The following is a 21,477-nucleotide window of genomic DNA, read 5'->3' on the forward strand; positions in this document are numbered from 1 at the left end:
AGTGCTCTTTTATTGTCACTAGCTTGACATCCTCTGTGTTTGTTCAGTTCAGATACTGAACTTCCTTTTCCTTGTTCCATTGTCCTCCTAAATAAGGCTTTGCTCTATGCCCATTTGCTGTGAAGTGGCTCTGTGTAGCTTCATCTAGCAGCTCAAGACTTCCATAAGAAAAAACTTTTGTTACTAGATACGGACCTGTCCATTTGGACTTGAGCTTGCCAGGGAAGATCTTGAGCCTTGAGTTATACAGGAGCACTTGCTGTCCTGGCTTGAACTCTTTCTTTGAGATCTTCTTGTCAGGCCACCTCTTAGCTCTCTCCTTGTATATCTTAGCATTCTCATAAGCTTCTAGTCTAAACTCATCCAACTCATTTAGTTGTAGCAGCCTCTTTTCTCCTGCTGCTTGAGAATCAAGGTTGAGGAGTTTAGTTGCCCAAAAAGCTTTATGTTCAAGCTCCACAGGGATGTGACAAGATTTTCCATATAATAGCTGAAATGGGGACTTTCCAATGGGAGTTTTGAAAGCTGTGCTGTATGCCCAGAGTGCATCTTCTAACTTCCTGGCCCAATCTTTCCTTGTGCTTCCCACTGTTTTTTCTAAAATTCTTTTCAACTCTCTACTTGCTAATTCAGCCTGGCCATTAGTCTGAGGATGGTATGGTGTGGCTACTTTATGGATTACTCCATATTTATGGAGGAGTTTCTCCATTTGTTTGTTGCAGAAGTGACCACCACCATCGCTGACAAGACCCTTGGGCACTCCATATCTAGTGAAGATATGCTTCTTAAGGAATTGAAGGACAATTTGTGCATCACAAGTGGTTGTGGCTATGGCTTCCACCCATTTTGAGACATACTCTACTGCCACCAAGATGTATCTGAAAGAATAAGAAGGGGGAAAAGGTCCCATGAAATCGATGCCCCATAGGTCAAATAGCTCCACTTCCAAGATGAAATTTTGAGGAATCTCATTCCTTTTTGTTAATCCTCCAGCTCTTTGGCATTCATTGCATTGGTGAACAAACTCTCTGGCATCTTTGAAGATAGTTGGCCAATAGAAGCCGCTTTGTAATACCTTTGCAGCTATTCTCTCTGGTCCAAAATGTCCAACGTATGCTGAACCATGACAATGCCACAATATGTCCTTCATTTCATTTTCAGGGACACACCTCCTAATCATTCCATCAGAGCACCTCTTGAATAAAAAGGGTTCATCCCACAAGAACTTCCTTGCTTCATTGAGCAGCTTCTTCACTTGTTGCTTAGAACATTCTTGAGGTATCTTCCTTCCCACTTTGTAATTTGCTATGTCAGCAAACCAAGGTGTTTGTTGAACTTGGAACAGGTGCTCATCAGGGAAGTTCTCATTTACTTGTTGTGGTCTATCTTGACAGGCTTCTTGTGGTACTCTTGATAGATGATCTGCTACTTGATTTTCACTTCTCTTTCTATCACTTCAATATCAAACTCTTGAAGCAGCAGTACCCACCTAATAAGCCTTGGCTTTGAATCCTGTTTAGACATTAAATACTTGAGAGCGGCATGGTCAGTGTATACTATAACGTTTGAGCCAATCAAGTATTGCCTAAACTTATCAAATGCATAAACAATTGCCAAAAGTTCTTTCTCTGTAGTAGTATAATTTTTCTGTGTTTCATTTAACACTTTGCTAGCATAATATATGACATGGTGCAATCTATCTTTCTTTTGTCCCAACACAGCACCAATGGCAAGGTCACTTGCATCACACATAAGTTCAAAAGGCAAGTTCCAATCAGGGGGTGTGATGATTGGTGCTGTGATGAGTTTTCTTTTTAAGGTTTCAAAGGCATGCTTACAGTTGCCATCAAAGATGAAAGGGTTGTCAATCACTAGCAAATTGCTCAATGGCTTTGCTATTTTTGAGAAATCTTTGATGAACCTTCTGTAGAAACCAGCATGCCCAAGAAAACTCCTTACTGCTTTCACATTAACGGGTATAGGAAGTTTTTCAATAATTTCTATTTTAGCTTTATCAACTTCTATACCTCTGCATGACACTTTATGCCCAAGAACTATCCCTTCAGGAACCATGAAATGGCATTTTTCCCAGTTTAAGACCAAGTTAGTTTCTTGGCATCTTTTCAAAATAGGAGTTAAATGATGCAAACAGGTGTTAAATGAATTGCCAAAGACAGAAAAATCATCCATGAAGACTTCTAAAAATTTTTCAACCATATCAGAGAAAATGGAAAGCATACACCTCTGAAATGTGGCTGGGGCGTTGCACAGCACAAAGGGCATCCTCCTGTATGCAAAAACTCCAAATGGACATGTGAAGGCAGTTTTATCTTGATCTTTAGGGTCCACCACGATTTGATTGTAACCAGAATACCCATCTAAGAAGCAATAATAGGCATGGCCGGCTAATCTTTCCAACATCTGATCAATGAATGGGAGAGGGAAATGGTCTTTCCTTGTGGCATCATTCAATCTTCTATAGTCTATGCACATCCCCCACCCAGTCACTGTCCTAGTAGGGATCAACTCATTCTTCTCATTGGTGATGACCGTCATTCCTCCCTTTTTTGGTACAACTTAAACCGGGCTCACCCATGAGCTGTCAGAGATTGGGAAAATTATTCCAGCATTCCACAACTTCATGACTTCTTTTTGAACTACCTCCTTCATGGCTGGGTTGAGCCTTCTTTGGGGTTGAACCACAGGCTTTGATTCTTCTTCCAGCAAAATTTTATGCATACAAATGGCTGGGCTAATACCTTTGATATCGTCAATTGTCCAACCCAAGGCTGCTTTGTGAGCTTTCAACACTTCAATCAGCTTTGTTTCTTCTTCCGTATTCAAGGAGGAGTTAATGTCCACTGGTAGGGTCTCTTCTTCTCCCAGGAACACATATTTGAGGTGAGGGAGAAGAGGCTTCAACTCCTGTTTTGGCTTCTCTTTCTCTTTGTCTTCATTGGAGATTTCTACCATTTCTTCTTCCTGTTGCTCATGACAAGTGGCTTCTAACATTTCCTCCACCAGACTTTCTATCATGTCCACCTTCATGTAATTTTCTTGTTCAGGAGGGTGTTGCATTGATTTAAAGACATTGATGACCATTTGCTCATTATGCACTCTAAAAATCATCTCTCCCTTCTCTACATCAATAATGGCTCTGGCTGTGGCTAAAAATGGCCTTTCCAAGATGATTGAGTTGTTTCCTTCTTCCAGTGTGTCCAGAATTATGAAGTCTGCTGGGAAGATAAACTCCCCAACCTTCACTAACAGATTTTCCACAATGCCATTGGGTGTCTTGATTGATCTGTCAGCCATCACCAAAGACATCCTGGTAGGTTTGAGTTCCTCTATGGCAAGCTTTCTCATCATTGATAACGGCATCAGATTGATGCTAGCACCAAGGTCACAGAGAGCTTTGTCTAGGGTCATTTTGCCTATGGTACATGAAACTACAAAGCTCCCTGGATCTTTGAGCTTTGGTGGGATAACTCCTTGAATCACAGCACTACATTCTTCAGTGAGAAGTATAGTTTCCTTCTCTTGCCAACTCCTCTTCTTGTTGATAAGTTCCTTCAGGAACTTGGCGTATAAGGGCATTTGCTCCAGTGCCTCAGCTAAGGGGATATTTATCTCCAATTTCTTAAAAGTCTCAAGGAACTTATGAAAGTGTTGATCCTTAGTCTCCTTGTTGAACCTTTGAGGATATGGCAATGGAGGTGTGAAGTTTACTCCCTGCCTTTGTTCCTTGGTTGGCTCTTCAATTGCTTCCTTCCCTTTTCTTGATTTTTGTGGCTGATCTTCTTTTTCTTGAGCTTGATTCTGAGTTTGCTTGCTTGCTGTTACATCCTCATCATTGGTTTTCTCTTCTTCAGCTTGCTTCTTGTCATTTTTCTTTGGCTTCTTGGTTGTTTCTTCATTTTTTTCCAGGATCTTTCCACTCCTTAGTTGTATTCCTTTGCACTCCTCTTTTGGATTAGGAATGGTATCACTTGGTAGTGAACTTAAAGGTCTCTCAGTAGCGATTTGCTGGAAAATCTGCCCAATCTGCCTCTCCATATTTTTCATGGAAGCTTCCTGGTTTTTTGTTCTCATCTCTTGGTATTTCATCATTTTATCCATCAAGAGCTCCAAATTGGTAATCCTCTGAGAGTCTTGTGAGATTGGTTGATTGTGGGGTGTTGAGGGCTGAGAGTAAGTATTTTGGTTGGGGGCTTGGTTATTGGATGGATGATTGTTAGAATTGGGGTAAGTGTTTTGTGGTTTTCTGTATGTGTTTTGGTTATTGTTTTGCTGCTTATTGTGGTTTGTGTTTTTCCAACTGTTTTGGTTTGAATTTCATTGCCATGGTTGTTGAGGTTGATTGTGATCGTCTCCCCATCTGAGGTTGGGATGGTTCTTCCATGAGGGATTGTAAGTATCACCATAGACTTCATTTGGCCCAGAATTTTGGTTATGCATGTACTGGACTTGTTCTTGCTGTTGCTCCTCTTGAGTTTCTTCATTTTGCCCCCATGTGTTTGATGGTTGGCTTGTGTTGACTGATGCAACTTGAAGATTGTCAATCCTCTTGGCCATTTGCTCAAATTGTTGTTGGATTTGCTGCTGCATCATTTTGTTTTGAGCTAGGATTGAGTCCACTGCTTCCAACTCCATCACTCCTTTCCTTTGTGATGGTTGGCGTTGCCTTTGGTGAGCAAAAAAATACTGGTTGTTGGCCACCATATCAATGAGATTTTGAGCTTCCTTTGCAGTTTTCATGAGTTGCAAAGAGCCTCCTGCTGAATAATCCAAAGCCTCTTGAGATTTCAATGTCAAGCCTTCATAGAAATTCTGCAATCTGTCCCATTCACTGAACATTCCAGGTGGGCACTTCCTGATTAGAGCTTTGTATCGTTCCCATGCCTCATACAAGGGTTCAGCATCCATTTGTGTGAATGTTTGTACTTCAGGCTTCAATCTAATAACTCTTTGAGGTGGGTAAAACTTGGCAAGGAACTTGGTTACTAGATCATCCCAATTGTTGATGCTATCTCTTGGGAAGGATTCCAATCATTGAGTGGCTTTGTCTCTGAGAGAAAATGGAAATAGCAGTAGCTTGTAACTGTCAGGGTGCACACCATTGGTTTTGACAGTGTCACAAATCCTCAAGAATGTGGACAAGTGTTGGTTAGGGTCTTCAAGTGGTCCTCCTCCATAAGAACAATTGTTTTGAACCAAGGTGATGAGTTATGGCTTTAGTTCAAAGTTATTTGCATTAACATTTGGGGTGAGAATGCTACTCCCACAATATCTAGGATTTGCAAATGTGTAGGAAGCCAGAACTCTTCTCTGTGGTTGGTTATTGTTGTTATTGGCTACTCCTTCTGGTGGATTTGGTGGATTTGTTAGGTGTTCCTCCGTATCTTGGAATTCTTCTTCTGACTCCTCTTTTCTAACAATGTTCTTCCCTCTTTCAGCTCTTCTTAGCCTCCTAAGAGTTCTTTCATCTTGTTCACAAAAAGTGGGTATAACTCTCCTTGTACCTGACATACAACCAAAGCATAAGAATTACACAATACCAGAGAGGCAATAACACTTCAATCCATTGCTGAAGTGAAATGTTAATTGGCTTAAGCAAAAATTCAAACAGTTAGTGTGTTAGTCAAAAATTAAAGAAATAGAAAAGAAAAAGTGCTTGATCTAGATCTTCACTTCACTTAATCATTGTCAATCTAATTCAATCCCCGGCAACGGCACTAAAAACTTGATGGTGTTTTTGTGGAAAAAACAAAATTTCCAAAACACCTAAAACTAACTGGCAAGTGTACAGAGTCGCATCAAGTAATAATAACTCACATGAGTGAGGTCGATCCCACAGGGATTGAAGGATTGAGCAATTTTAGTTTAGTGGTTAATTTAGTCAAGCGAATCAAGTATTGGTTGAGTTGTTTGCAATTGGCAGAAACTAAATTGCTTGAAATGTAAAGGGAGAGGGGAAAGTGTAGTAAATTAAAGAGCAGAAAAGTAAAGAAGCAGAATCTTAAAGTGCAAGTAATGTAAATTACAGAAACTTAGATTGCAAGAAATGTAAATGGCTAAAACTCAAAGTGCAAGAAATGTAAATTGCTTGAATTATAAAAGGAATTGGGAAATGGGATTGCAAAATTTAAACAAGCAAAAGTAAATTGCAATAAACAGAAGAGTAGAGGATGAATTGAATTGAAGTAGATCTCAACAGAAAAGTGAAAATGCTTGAAGAGTGTAAAAACAGAAAATGACTTGTGCTTAATTTGCAGCAATGTAAAAGATGGTTGAAGATCTCAGGGGTGGAAGAGACTAGATAACAAGTCTAGATCTCAAATCCTTCCTTGATCCAACAAGAACAATTGCAACAGAAGTAAAGAAAAGTAAATTGCAGAAAGAGTAAAAGAATGAAATAGTAAACAGAATTTGAAATTCAATTATGCAGAAAAAGTAAACAAGAGATCTCAAGGTGATATTGAGATAGAAGTTCTTCAATTCTTGACCCAAGATCCAAAGCAAGAAAAGTAAAGAGTGCTCAAGCAAGAACAAGGAAGAAGAGAGATCGATTCTCCTTCCCAATTCTCTAAGATCTAAATTCAAAAGTAAAAGCTCCAAATGAAAATGAAAATTAAAAGGAAAAATTCAAAGTAAAGTCTAGAGGTCCTAATTACATCAAACTAGCTCCTCTTTATACACTTTCTATTCTTGAATTTTGGAATTTGGATGGGCTTTTGATTTGGTGAAGAAATGAATTAAGTTGGATTTTTAATTCAATTTTCAGCCCATGAAGAAATTGCTTCCAGGGGGATGTTCAGCTCAAGTGGGGAGCTGAGCATTGAAGCTTAGTGTGAGGATCCTTGTTGCGTGCCTTGCTAGGAGAAGGCATCAGGGGAATACTCAGCTCACAAGGTGAGCTGAGCATAGGTGCCTTGGTGCATGTCTTGTGCGCGCCTTGTGCTCCTTGCCTTGTCATGATGCGCACTCCATTTCCCTGGCCCGTGTCACTCTTGTGTGTGGTGCATCATGAGTAGTGCTCAGCTCTCCAAGTGAGCTGAGCATTGGGCTTCCAAGGGAGGTCCTTGGTTCGACACTTGAGGAATGCATGCTGGTGCAATTTCCTTGGGTTCCATGTAGCGCCTTTGATCCTTACTTCCTCTAGGTGCTGAGTTCGAATCCTGGTAGTGGCATTTGGCCAATTCTTGGCTTATTTTCCTTGTGATTAGCGCTCCCCTACCCCCCCTGTGGTCATGGGTTCAAATCTTGGAGGTGGCACTTGGCAAACAATTTCCTTGAATTTATTTGGATGAATGCCCGATAATGCTCCATTGGTGAGCTGAGCATTGTTTTTCCTTTCCTTGTTTCTTGGCTTCAAATTGTGCTAAGCTCACAAGGGGAGCAGAGCGTTGAAGCATGGACTCCTTTGTTCATTGTTGTGCTCCTTTGGAGAGCATTGAGCTCTTCGAGAGAGCATTGTGGCTTCCCTCCTTCATTGAGTCACGCTTCCCACTTTTCTTTGCTACACTTTCTTTCTTCCTTGGGCCATGCTTCTTAGGCCACACTTTCTTCTTTTTTTCTTTTCTTCACCTACAATTAATCAAAACAACCAATCAAAGTATCACCAAATTCACAAGGTTTATAAATCATTAATTAAATTTAACTTAAACCTCATGATTTAGCATCAATTAAATGGTGGTTGTTTGATTCAAAGAAGTCATGCATTTCCATTCCAAATTACTTACTTAGAATGCAATAAAGTGTATAAAACCTAATAAAAACAAAGAAAAAGGCTAGTGAAGCTAGGGTAAGATGACTTGTCATCAGGTATTAGGTTGATGCTTGCCCCAAGATCACATAAAGCTGTCTTGGTGCAGTTACCCTCTAATGTGCATGGTATCAGAAAGCTCCCGTGATCTTTAAGCTTTTCTGGAAAGCTTTTCAGAATGACTGCATTGCATTCTTCAGTGAGGAGAACTCTTCCAGTTTCTCTCCAATCCTTTTTATGACTCAAGATCTCTTTCATGAACTTGGCATAAGAAGGTATTTTCTCAAGTGCCTCTGCAAATGGAATCTTTATTTCAAGAGTCCTGAGATAATCTGCAAAGCGAGCAAATTGCTTATCCTGCTCCTCTTGGCGGAGTTTTTGAGGATAAGGTATCTTGGCTTTATATTCCTCAACCTTAGTTGCTGTAGGTTTATTTCCTACAGAGGTGGTTGGAGAAGCCTTTTTAGAGGGGTTGTTATCAGCACTTGTGTGGGTCTGATCCCTCACTGGCATTTGAATGCCAGGGTTAGAAGCTGGAGTGGCGTTGGACGCCAACTCCTTACTTATTCCTGGTGTTGGAACACCAGAACTGAGCTTCCATTGGGCGTTTGATGCCAAATCCTTGCCTGTTTCTGGCATTTGAACGCCAGAGTTATTCCTCTCTGGACTCTTACTGTCCTCAGAGGGATTTTGGATAGCAGGTTGTTCATTTCTTGGCTTCCTGCTGCCTTGAAGTGAGGTATTTAATGTTTTTCCACTTCTTAATTGAATTGCTTGGCACTCTTCCGTTATTTATTTTGATAACTGCTGTTCTGTTTGCTTCAACTGTACTTCCATATTCAGATTAGCCATTCTTGTGTCTTGTAGTATCTCCTTGAATTCGGCCCGCTGTTTTGATAGAAAGTCTAATTGCTGATTGAATTCAGTAATTTGTTTTCCAGGACTGAGTTTAGCAGTTACTGTTTTAGCCTCTTGTTTCATGGAAGATTCACTGCTTAGGTACAGATGCTGATTTCTGGCAACTGTATCAATATGCTCTTGAGCCTCTTCAATTTTCTTTCTCATGTGTATAGATCCAGCAGTTGAGTGATCTAGAGAAATTTGAGCTTTCTCTGTAAGTCCATAATAGAAGATGTCTAACTGCACCCATTCTGAAAATATTTCAGAGGGGCATTTTCTTAGCATCTCTCTGTATCTCTCCCAGGCATCATAAAGAGATTCATTATCTCCTTGTTTAAAGCCTTGGATGTCCAGCCTTAGCTGTGTCATCCGTTTTGGAGGGAAGTACTAATTCAGGAATTTTTCTGATTGTTGTTTCCAAGTCCTTATGCTAGCCTTAGGTTGGTTATTTAACCACCTCTTAGCTTGGTCTTTTACAGCAAATAAAAACAGTAATAATCTGTAGACATCCTGATCTACTTCCTTATCATGTACTGTGTCAGCAATTTATAAAAACTGTGCAAGAAACTCTGTAGGTTTTTCCTGTAGAAGACCGGAATACTAGCAACTTTGCTGCACCATGATAATGAGCTGAGGATTCAACTCAAAGCTACTGACTCCAATGGAGGGTATACAGATACTGCTCCCATATGAAGCAGTAGTGGGGTTAGCATATGACCCCAGAGTCCTTCTGGACTGTTCAATTCCACTTAGGTCCATGATGGAGAAAGGGAGATGTTGTGAATTGCAAAAAAAATTTTTTTTTTGAAAACCGAAATTAAAATAAAATAAAATAAAAGAAAATAAATGAAAGATTGATTATGATTTCGAAAATTTGAAGAAAAATAAATTAAAGAACATTGAAAACTAAATTAATTAATTAAAAAGATTTGAAGAAGATGTGGGTGAGGATTTTCGAAAAAAAGAAAAAAATTGAAGAGAGAGAATTTGGTTAGGAAGTTTTGAAAAAGATATGTCTTAAAATTAAAGATACTTGTAAGAAAATAAATTAAAATAAAATAAAATAAAAGATATGAAAAAGATTTGATTTTAAGATTTGAGATTACAAAAGATAAGATAAGCTAGGTAAGAGAAGATAAGGAATTTATATTAAAAAGTTTTGAAATTTGAATTTTGAAATTTGAATTTTGAAATTTGGAAGTTGAAATTTGAAATTTGAAATAAGATAAGATAAGATTTTGAAAAAGATACGAATTTTTTTTTGAAAAAGATTTGAATTTTGAAATTTTAAAACTAAGATAAGATAAAATAAAAAATTTTAAAATAAAATCTGAATTTTTAAAAGGAAAATTCGAAAAATAAATTAAAATAAAGGAAAAAGATATTTTTGAATTCAATGAGGAAAGACAAAAACAATAAAAAGACACAAAACTTAAAATTTTTAGATCTAATGCTCCTAATTTTCGAAAATTTGGAGGAAAAACACCAAGGAACACCAAACTTAAAAATTTTAAGATCAAAACACAAGAAAGGCTCAAGAACACCTTGAAGATTCACAAGAACATGGAGAACAAAAAGTCAAAGACTCAAAGGACTCAAGAACATAAAAAAAAAAACACCAAACTTAAAATTTTTAGAAAAGAAAAAACTAATTTTCAAAAATTAAATAGGAACTAACAAGAAAACACCAAACTTAAAACTTGACACAAGATTTAATTAAAGAAAAATTATTTTTGAAAAGATTTTAGAAAGAAAGACTCAAAGGAGAAACTATTCATAAGAACATAGACACAACGCTCTAGCCAATTGAGTTATAAATTTAAAGTGTTTTAACAAAGGTATTTAACATATAAATTTTTATTTATTTCTATTTTCGAAATTTAACTTTAAATTTTAAATTTTTATTTTTCGAATTCTCTCACCTCTCATCTCCTTCTATTTATTTATTCATCTACTAACACTTCTCTTTCACCCAAAAATTCAAACACCACCTCCCTCTCTGTGTTCGAGTTTTTTTCTCTTCTCTTCTTTACATTACATTCTTTTCTTCTTCTACTAACAATAAGGAACCTCTTTACTGTAACATAGAGGATTCATCTTCTTTTCTTGTTCTCTTTTCTTTTATATGAGCAGGGACAAGGAAAAGGGCATTCTTGTTGAAGCTGATCCAGAACCTGAAAGGACTCTAAAGAGAAAACTAAGAGAAGCTAAAATACAACAATCCAGAGACAACCTTACTGAAATTTTTGAACAAGAAAAGGAGATGGCAGACGCACCTAACAACAATAATGCAAGGAGGATGCTTGGTGACTTCACTGCACCTAATTCCAATTTAAATGGAAGAAGCATCTCAATTCCTGCCATTGGAGCAAACAACTTTGAGCTGAAACCTCAATTAGTTTCTCTGATGCAGCAGAACTGCAAGTTTCATGGACTTCCATCTGAAGATCCTTTCAGTTCTTAACTGAATTCTTGCAGATCTGTAATACTATTAAGACCAATGGGGTTGATCCCGAGGTCTACAGGCTTATGCTTTTCCCGCTTGCTGTAAGAGACAGAGCTAGAGTATGGTTAGACTCTCAACCTAAGGATAGCCTGAACTCCTGGGATAAGCTGGTCACGGCTTTCTTAGCCAAGTTCTTCCCTCCTCAAAAGCTTAGTAAGCTTAGAGTGGATGTTCAAACCTTCAGACAGAAAGAAGGAGAATCCCTCTATGAAGCTTGGGAGAGGTACAAGCAACTGACCAAAAAGTATCCTTCTGACATGCTTTCAGAATGGACCATTCTGGATATATTCTATGATGGTCTGTCTGAGTTATCAAAGATGTCATTGGACCATTCTGCAGGTGGATCCATTCACCTAAAGAAAATGCCTGCAAAAGCTCAAGAACTCATTGACGTGGTTGCTAATAACTAGTTCATGTACACTTCTGAAAGGAATCCTGTGAATAATGGGATGCCTATAAAGAAGGGAGTTCTTGAAATTGACACTCTAAATGCTATATTGGCTCAGAATAAAATATTGACTCAGCAAGTCAATATGATTTCTCAGAGTCTGAATGGAATGCAAGCTGCATCCAACAGTACTCAAAAGGCATCTTCTGAAGAAGAAGCTTATGATCCTGAGAACCCTGCAATAGCAGAGGTGAATTACATGGGTGAACCATATGGAAACACCTATAATCCCTCTTGGAGAAATCACTCAAATCTCTCATGGAAGGATCCACAAAAGCCTCAACAAGGCTTTAATAATGGTGGAAGAAATAGGTTTAACAATAGCAAACCTTTTCCATCATCCACTCAGCAACAGACAGAGAATTCTGAGCAGAAGCCATCTAGCTTAGCAAATATAGTCTCTGATCTATCTAAGGCCACTTTAAGTTTCATGAATGAAACAAAGTCCTCCATTAGAAATTTGGAGGCACAAGTGGGCCAGCTGAGTAAAAGGGTCACTGAAATCCCTCCTAGTATTCTCCCAAGCAATACAGAAGAAAATCCAAAAGGAGAGTGCAAGGCCATTGAATTGACCATCATGGCCGAACCCACAAAAGAAGAGGAGGACGTGAATCCCAGTGAGGAAGACCTGCTCGGACGTCCAATAATCAATAAGGAGTTTCCCTCTGAGGAACCAAAGGAATCTGAGACTCATCTAGAGACCATAGAGATTCCATTGAACCTCCTTAGGCCATTCATGAGCTCTGATGAGTATTTTTCCTCTCAGGAGAATGAAGATGTTACTGAAGAGCAAGTTGCCAAGTACCTTGGTGCAATCATGAAGCTGAATACCAAATTATTTGGTAATGAGACTTGGGAAGAAGAACCTCCCTTGCTCACCAATGAACTACGTGATTTGGATCAACTGAGATTGCCTCAGAAGAAACAGGATCCTGAAAAGTTCTTAATACCTTGTACCATAGGCACCATGACCTTTGAAAAGGTAATATGTGACCTTGGGTCAGGGATAAACCTCATGCCCCTCTCTGTAATGGAGAATCTCATTAGAAATGGCAGACAACTCAAGAAAACAGGCTTATGGACTAGTGGAGGACGTGGTAGTAAAGGTTGAAGGCCTTTACATCCCTGCTGATTTCATAATCCTAGACACTGAGAAGGATGAGGATGAATCCATCTCCTTCTGTAACAATGGAGTGGAAGCATAGAAAGCTTCTCTCAGTATAGAGTCAACTAAAGCCCCCATAGTCAAACTCTAAGTTTGGTGTTGGGAGGCCTCAGCCAAACTCTAAGTTTGGTGTTGAACTCCCATATCCAAACTCTAAGTTTGGTGTTGGGAGTCTATAAAATTGACCTGATCAACTGTGTGGCTCCATGAGAGCCCACTGTCAAGCTATTGACATTAAAGAAGCGCTTGTTGGGAGGCAACCCAATTTTTATTTATCTAATTTTTTTATTGTTCTTTCATGTTTTATTAGGTTCATGATCATGTGGAGTCACAAAATAAATACAAAAATAAAAAACAGAATGAAAAACAGCATTGAAAACAGAACACCCTGGAGGAAGGGCTTACTGGCGTTTAAACGCCAGTAAGGAGCATCTGCCTAGCGTTTAACGCCAGAATAGAGCATGAAACTGGCGTTAAACGCCAGAAACAAGTAGCAGTCTGGCGTTTAAATGCCAGGATTGCACCCAGGAGAAAGCTGGTGTTAAATGCCAGACACAAGCATCAGGCTGGCGTTTAACGCCAGAAACATGCACCATACTGGCATTCAACGCCAGAAACATGCTGCAGACTGGCATTGAACGCCCAAAACAAGCGTGGAAGTGGCGTTTAACGCCAAAAACATGTTGCAATCTGGCGTTAAATGCCAGGATTGCATATATAGGGCGTTTTACACGCCTCAAAGGTGAAGGGATGAGAAATCCTCAAACACCTCAGGATCTGTGGACCCCATAGGATCCCCGCTTACCTTTCTTCTCTCCTCTTCACACCTTTTCATATCACTCTTCCCCAAATACCCCTCACCAATCAACTCAATCACTCTTTCCCATCACCTCTTCACCACTCACATCCATCCTCTCTTCCCCAAAAACCCCACCTACCTTTAAATGGCCGAACCCTAACCCCTTCCCACTCCTATATAAACCCCTCATCCCCTCTTCATTTTTACACAACACAACCCTCTCCTCAACCCTTGGCCGAAACCAACTCTCTCTCCCTCTCCTCCATTCCTCTTCCTCTTCTACTTCTTTCTCTCTTCTTTTGCTCGGGGATGAGCAAACATTTAAATTTGGTGTGGTAAAAAGCATTGCTTTTTGTTTTTCCATAACCATTCATGGCACCAAAGGCCAGAGAAACCTCTAGAAAGAGGAAAGGGAAGGCAATTGCTTCCACCTCTGAGTCATGGGAGATGGAGAAATTCATCTCTAAGGTCCATCAAGACCACTTCTATGAAGTTGTGGCCAAGAAGAAAGTGATCCCTGAGGTTCCTTTCAAACTCAAAAAGAATGAGTATCCGGAGATCCGACTTGAGATCCAAAGAAGAGGTTGGGAAGTGCTCACCAATCCCATTCAACAAGTCGGGATCTTAATGGTTCAAGAGTTCTATGCAAACGCATGGGTCACTAGAAACCATGATCAAAGTGTGAACCCGAACCCAAAGAATTGGCTCACCATGGTTCGGGAAAAATACTTAGATTTCAGTTCGGAAAATGTAAGGTTGGCATTCAACCTACCAATGATGGAAGAGAATGCACGCCCCTATACTAGAAGAGTCAACTTTGATCAAAGGTTGGACCAAGTCCTCATGGACATATGTGTGGAAGGAGCTCAATGGAAAATTGACTCAAAAGGTAAGTCGGTTCAACTAAGAAGGCTTGACCTCAAACCAGTAGCTAGAGGATGGTTGGAGTTCATTCAACGCTCAATCATTCCTACTAGCAACCGGTCTGAAGTTACTATAGACCGGGCCATCATGATCCATAGCATCATGATTGGGGAGGAAGTGGAAGTTCATGAGATTATACCTCAAGAACTCTACAAGGTGGCTGACAAGTCATCCAACTTGGCAAGGTTAGCCTTTCCTCACCTCATTTGCCACCTCTGCAATTCGGCTGGGATTGACATACAGGGAGACATCCTCATTGAAGAGGACAAGCCCATCACTAAGAAAAGGATGGAGCAAACAAGAGAGCATGGACCTCAACATGAGCATGAGGAGATTCCTCACCATGAAATCCCTGAGATGCCTCAAGGGATGCACTTTCCTCCACAAAACTATTGGGAACAAATCAACACTTCCCTAGGTGAATTAAGTTCCAACATGGGACAACTAAGGATGGAGCACTAAGAGCATTCCATCATCCTCCATGAAATTAGAGAAGATCAAAGAGCTTTGAGGGAGGAACAACAAAGCCAAGGAAGAGACATAGAGGATCTCAAAAGCACCATTGGTTCTTCAAGAAGAGGAAGACGCCACCCTCACTAAGGTGGACTCATTCCTTAATCTCCTTGTCTATTTATTTTACTGTTTTTCGTTTATTATGCTTTATGTTTATGTCTTCATGATCATTAGTATTTAAATGTTTATGCCTTAAAGTTATGAATGTCCTATGAATCCATCACCTCTCTTAAGTGAAAAATGTTTTAATTACAAAGGAACAAGAAGTACATGGTTTCAAATTCATCCTTGAAACTAGTTTAATTATCTTGATGTGGTGACAATACTTTTTGTTTTCTGAATGAATGCTTGGACAGTGCATATGTCTTTTGAAGTTGTTGTTTAAGAATGTTAAATATGTTGGCTCTTGAAAGAATGATGATAAGGAGAAATGTTATTTGATAATCTGAAAAATAAAAAAATTGATTCTTGAAGCAAGAAAAAGGAGTGAATACAGAAAGCTTGCGAAAAAAAATACAAAAAAAATAGAAAGAAAAAGAAAAAGCAAGCAGAAAAAGCCAAAAGCTCTTAAAACCAAAAGGCAAAAGCAAAAAGCCAATAGCCCTTAAAACCAAAAGGCAAGGGTAATAAAAAAGATCAAGGCTTTGAGCATCAGTGGATAGGAGGGCCTAAAGGAATAAAATCCTGGCCTAAGCGGCTAAACCAAGCTGTCCCTAACCATGTGCTTGTGGCGTGAAGGTGTCAAGTGAAAACTTGAGACTGAGCGGTTAAAGTCAAGGTCCAAAGCAAAAGAAGCGTGTGCTTAAGAACTCTGGACACCTCTAATTGGGGACTTTAGCAAAGCTGAGTCACAATCTGAAAAGGTTCACCCAATTATGTGTCTATGGCATTTATGTATCCTGTGGTAATACTGGAAAACAAAGTGCTTAGGGCCACGGCCAAGACTCATAAAGTAGCTGTGTTCAAGAATCAACATACTGAACTAGGAGAATCAATAACACTATCTGAACTCTAAGTTCCTATAGATGCCAATCATTCTGAACTTCAATGGATAGAGTGAGATGCCAAAACTATTCAAGAGGCAAAAAAGCTACAAGTCCCGCTCATCTGATTGGAGCTAAGTTTCATTGATATTTTGGAATTTATAGTATATTCTCTTCTTTTTATCCTATTTGATTTTTAGTTGCTTGGGAACAAACAACAATTTAAATTTGGTGTTGTGATGAGCGGATAATTTATACGCTTTTTGGCATTGTTTTTACATAGTTTTTAGTATGATTTGGTTAGTTTTTTGTATATTTTTATTAGTTTTTAATTAAAATTCACATTTCTTGACTTTATTATGAGTTTGTGTGTTTTTCTGTGATTTCAGGTAATTTCTAGCTGAAATTGAGGGACTTGAGCAAAAATCAGATTCAGAGGTTGAAGAAGGACTGCAGATACTGTTGGATTCTGACCTCCCTGCACTCAAAGTGGATTTTCTGGAGCTACAGCACTCTAAATGGCGCGCTCCCAATTGCGTTGGAAAGTAGACATCCAGGGCGTTCCAGAAATATATAATAGTCCGTCCTTTGAATAAGGATTGACAACGCCAGTTCCATGCTGCATTCTGGAGTCAAACGCCAGAAACAGGTTGCAAAGTGGAGTTCAACGCCAGAAACAGGCTACAAACTGGCGTTCAACTCCAAAAGAAGCCTCTACACATGTAAAGCTCAATGCTCAGCCCAAGCACACACCAAGTGGGCCCCGGAAGTGGATTTCTGCATCATTTACTTATTTCTGTAAACCCTAGTAACTAGTTTAGTATAAATAGGACTTCTTACTATTGTATTTACATCTTTTGTATGTTTAGTTCTTAGATCATGGGGACTGCCCATTCGGCCATGCCTGAACTTTCACTTATGTATTTTTCAACAGTAGAGTTTCTACACACCATAGATTAAGGTATGGAGCTCTGCTGTTCCTCAAAGATTAATGCAAAGTACTACTATTTTTCTATTCAATTCAACTTATTCCGCTTCTAAGATATTCATTCGTACTTTAATATGATGGATGTAATGATCGTGACAGTCATCATCATTCTCAACTTATGAATGCGTGCCTGACAACCACTTCCGTTCTACCTTAGATTGAATGGATATCTCTTGGATATCTAATACAGGGGACCGAGTCCGAGCTATTAGAGTCTTCGTGGTATAAGTTAGAACCCATGGATGGCCATTCTTGAGATCCGGAAAGTCTAAACCTTGTCTGTGGTATTCCGAGTAGGATCTAGGAAGGGATGGCTGTGATGAGCTTCAAACTCGCGAGTGCTGGGCATAGTGACAGACGCAAAAGGATAGTAAATCCTATTCCAGTATGATCGAGAACTGACAGATGATTAGCCATGCAGTGACAGCGCATTGGAGCATTTTCACAAGAGGATGGGATGTAGCCATTGACAACAGTGATGCCCTACATAAAGCTTGCCATGGAAAGGAGTAGGATTGATTGGATGAAGACAGCAGGAAAGCAGAGATCAGAGGAACGAAAGCATCTCTATACGCTTATCTGAAATTCTCACCAATGAATTACATAAGTATCTCTATCCTAGTTATATTCTATTTGTCTTTTATTTATCACTTTATAAAACTATTTGAATCCGCCTGACTGAGATTTACAAGGTGACCATAGCTTGCTTCAAGCCGACAATCTCCGTGGGATCGACCCTTACTCACGTAAGGTTTATTACTTGGACTACCCAGTGCACTTGCTGGTTAGTTGTACGAAGTTGTGAAACAGATATAAGATCATGAACGTGCGTATTGAGTTTTTAGCGCCGTTACCAAGGAATGAATGATCACGATTTCGCACACCAAGTTTTTGGCGCCGTTGCCGGGGATTGTTCGAGTTTGGACAACTGACGGTTCATCTTGTTGCTCAGATTAGGTAACTTTATTTTAATTTTAAGCTTTTTGTTTTTATTATCCTTATTTTTGAAAAAATAAAAAAAAAATTCTTTTTTTGTTTTTCCCAATTAAATTTCAAAAAATACAAAAAAAATTTACAAAATCATAAAATCAAAAATATTTTTGATGTTTCTTGTTTGAGTCTAGAGTCAATTTTTAAGTTTGGTGTCTTGCATGTGTTTCCTTTTTCTCAAAGAATTTTCGAAAATTCATCATATGTTCTTCAAGATCTTCAAGTTGTTCCTGGCCAGTCTTCTTGTTTGATCTTCATATTTTCTTGTTTTGTGTTTTTTCTTGTTTTTCATATGCATTTTTAACTTGTTAGTGTCTAATTATTGAAAATCTCTAAGTTTGGTGTCATGCATGTTTTTCTTTCATTAAAAATTTTCAAAAATAAGTCTTGATGTTCATCTTGATCTTCAAAGTGTTCTTGGTGTTCATCTTGACATTCATAGTGTTCTTGCATGCATTGTGTGTTTTGATCCAAAATTTTCATGCATTGAGTCTTTTTGATATTTTTCTCTTTCATCATTAAAAATTCAAAAATCAAAAAAATATCTTTCCCTTTTTCACTCATAAATTTTCGAAAATTTGAGTTGACTTTTTCAAAACTTTTTAAAATTTAGTTGATTCTTATGAGTCAAATCAAATTTTCAATTTAAAAATCTTATCTTTTCAAAATCTTTTTCAAAAAAATCAAATCTTTTTCATTTTTCTTATTTATTTTCAAAAATTTAAAAATATTTTTCAAAAATCTTTTTCTTAATTTTATCTCATAATTTTCGAAAATATTATCAACAATTAATGTTTTGATTCAAAAATTTCAAATTTGTTACTTTCTTATTAAGAAAGATTCAAACTTTAAGTTCTAGAATCATATTTTGTGATTACTTGTGAGTTAAGTCATTAATTTTGATTTTAAAATTCAAATCTTTTTCAAAACTAATTTTAATCATATCTTTCTATCATATCTTTTTAAATCATATCTTTTTCAAAAAAATTTGATTTTAAAATATCTTTTCTAACTTCTTATCTTCTTATCTTTTCAAAATTGATTTTCAAATCTTTTTCAACTAACTAATTGACTTTTTGTTTGTTTTTTATCTTTTTCAAAACCACCTAACTACTCTTCCCTCTCTAATTTTCAAAAATACCTCCCTCTTTTTCAAAAATCTTTTTAATTAATTAATTATTTTAAATTTTAATTTTAATTTTATTTCCCCTTTAATTTTCGAAAATCATCAACTCCTTTTCAAAAATTATTTTCGAAAACTTCTCTCTCTCATCTCCTTCTATTTATTTAATTACTTACTAATACTTCTCTTCATCTCATATCTCTGCTCCTATCCTCACCCTTGTGTTTGGATTATCCATTCTTCTTCACTCTTATTCCCTTTCTTCTTCTACTAACAATAAGGAACCTCTTTACTATAACATAGAGGATTCCTCTTCTTTTCTTGTTCTCTTATCTTTCATATGAGCAGGAACAAGGAAAAGGGCATTCTTGTTGAAGCTAATCCAGAACCTGAAAGGACTCTGAAGAGAAAACTAAGAGAAGCTAAATTACAACAATCCAGAGACAACCTTACTGAAATTTTTGAACAAGAAAAGGAGATGGCAGACGCACCTAACAACAATAATGCAAGGAAGATGCTTGGTGACTTCACTGCACCTAATTCCAATTTACATGGAAGAAGCATCTCAATTCCTGCCATTGGAGCAAACAACTTTGAGCTGAAACCTCAATTAGTTTCTCTGATGCAGCAGAACTGCAAGTTTCATGGACTTCCATCTGAAGATCCTTTCAGTTCTTAACTGAATTCTTGCAGATCTGTAATACTGTTAAGACCAATGGGGTTGATCCCGAGGTCTACAGGCTTATGCTTTTCCCGTTTGTTGTAAGAGACAGAGCTAGAGTATGGTTGGACTATCAACCTAAGGATAGCCTGAACTCCTGGGATAAGCTGGTCACGGCTTTCTTAGCCAAGTTATTCCCTTCTCAAAAGCTTAGTAAGTTTAGAGTGGATGTCCAAACCTTCAGACAGAAAGAAGGTGAATCCCTCTATGAAGCTTGGGAGAGATACAAGCAACTGACCAAAAAGTGTCCTTCTGACATGCTTTCAGAATGGACCATCCTGGATATATTCTATGATGGTCTGTCTGAGTTATCAAAGAGGTCACTGGACCATTCTGTAGGTGGATCCATCCACCTAAAGAAAACGCCTGCAGAAGCTCAGGAACTCATTGACATGGTTGCAAATAATCAGTTCATGTACACTTCTGAAAGGAATCCTGTGAATAATGGGACGCCTGTGAGGAAGGGAGTTCTTGAAATTGATACTCTGAATGCCATATTGGCTCAAAATGAAATATTGACTCAGCAGGTCAATATGATCTCTCAGAGTATGAATGCATTGAAGGAATCATCCAACAGTACTAAAGAGACATCTTCTGAAGAAGAAGCTTATGATCCTGAGAACCCTGCAATAGCAGAGGTGAATTACATGGGTGAACTTTATGGAAACACCTATAACCCCTCATGGAGAAATCATCCAAATTTGTCTTAGAAGGATCAACAAAAGCCTCAACAAGGCTTTAATAATGGTGGAAGAAACAGGTTTAACAATAGTAAACCTTTTCCATCATCCACTCAGCAACAGACAGAGAATTCTGAGCAGAATCCATCTAGCTTAGCAAATTTAGTCTCTGATCTATCTAAGGCCACTGTGAGTTTCATGAATGAAACAAGGTCTTCCATTAGAAATTTGGAAGCATGGTAAACCCCGATTGCGTGGTTTATCTTGTGCTTATTTTGGGGGATTTTATCACCTTTTCCCACATTTATTCAATGAAATAGCATGGTTTTGTAATTCTCCCTTGATTTGTGCTTAAATGTGAAAACATGCTTTTTAGGCCCTAAAATTGGTGATTTTAATTCACTTCAATTCCATTCGATGTCTTGATGTATTTGTTGAGTAATTTCAGGTTCATAAGGCAAGTATTGGATGGAAGAAGTGAGGAGAAAAGCATGCAAAATGGGAGAACTCATGAAGAAATGAAGGAACCGTAAAGCTGTCAAGCCCGACCTCCTGGCACTCAAACGACCATAACTTGAGCTACAGAGGTCCAAATGAGGCGGTTCTAGTTGCGTTGGAAAGCTAACATCTGGGGCTTCGAAATGATATAAATTTTTCCATATTTTGCTTCGCGTTCAGGGGCGCGCACGCGCACTTTGCGCGTGCGCACTGATGCTGTCCGTGGCCCACATTTATGAAATCGCCCCCAGCGATTTTGCAGCTCATTTTGGGCCCAATCCAACCCATTTCTGATGCTATTGAACCCAAGGATTGAAGGGAGAATGAACCAAGTAGTCATAAGTTAGTTTTCATCATGTTTTAGGAGTAGAATTCTAGAGAGAGAAGCTCTCTCCTCTCTCTAGATTTAGGATAGAAATTAGGATAGAGTTATGATAATCACTCTCAAAATTCTCTTTCAATTCTTATTTTGAT

The 21,477-nt window shown here is 38.3% G+C and overlaps 1 non-coding gene across 1 annotated transcript; it reads right to left on the reverse strand.

Moving 5' to 3' along the window:
* Positions 1-19,980: 19,980 nt before the first annotated feature.
* Positions 19,981-20,084, reverse strand: LOC148548603 (small nucleolar RNA R71). Its single transcript, XR_015897565.1, has one exon. It is a non-coding gene; the product is annotated as a small nucleolar RNA R71 (small nucleolar RNA).
* Between the last annotated feature and the right edge of the window lie 1,393 nt (positions 20,085-21,477).

Source organism: Arachis ipaensis, chromosome B8 (assembly GCF_059453495.1).
Source record: "Arachis ipaensis isolate K30076 ecotype BB chromosome B8, ASM5945349v1, whole genome shotgun sequence".
Classification (NCBI taxonomy): domain Eukaryota; kingdom Viridiplantae; phylum Streptophyta; class Magnoliopsida; order Fabales; family Fabaceae; genus Arachis; species Arachis ipaensis.